This window comes from Arvicola amphibius, chromosome 4 (genome assembly GCF_903992535.2).
Source record: "Arvicola amphibius chromosome 4, mArvAmp1.2, whole genome shotgun sequence".
NCBI classification, from domain to species: domain Eukaryota; kingdom Metazoa; phylum Chordata; class Mammalia; order Rodentia; family Cricetidae; genus Arvicola; species Arvicola amphibius.
Window position 1 is genome coordinate 5,402,692 of NC_052050.1, and position 666 is coordinate 5,403,357.

The window sequence follows — 666 nt, forward strand, 5'->3', positions numbered from 1 at the left end:
CCCTTTTGTGAGAGTCTCAGGGTTCCCCCTTTCCTGAGCCTCAGGCACCGCCTCTGGTCCTCCATCTTTCTGTACATAGCTCCTCTCTCCCCAGGCTGGAGCACTCAGGGACACTCCAGCTTCTCGCCTCTGTGAAGTTAAGCCTTGATTCAATAATAAAAACCTCCTAAGGGACTCTCAGGTCCCCAGGACATGTCCTTGTGTGCCCTCTCTGTCTTACAGCAACACGCTGGAAAGTAAGAGTCAGCTTCTTTCTAAACGAGGTCACTTTGGCCTTTGTTTACACAGCATTAGATTATGCTCTTGTCTTCACTCTTCCATGAGCCTTTAGAAACGAAGTTTCGAGGGCTGCCAAGGTCCCGGGGTCTGAAGGGATCATTATTTATTTATCCAGCCACCCTGCTCTCTTGGGTGTTCAGTGCCGCGTCTAAGTTCTTCAATGGTTGAATGGAACAGATGCTCAACAGGCCTGAAACCCTGTCTGTGAATTAAGGTACAAGCTGTTCAGTCGCTTCTCTTCCCAGGAAAAACCTTGTTGTGCTGCCGTGTGTGTGTGTGTGTGTGTGTGTGTGTGTGTGTGTGTGTGTGTTGGTGCTGGGGAATTCCACAGCATGGCTATCACCCGTTTTAAGGCCAATGAGATGGTGTGGCTCGGTAAAACCACTT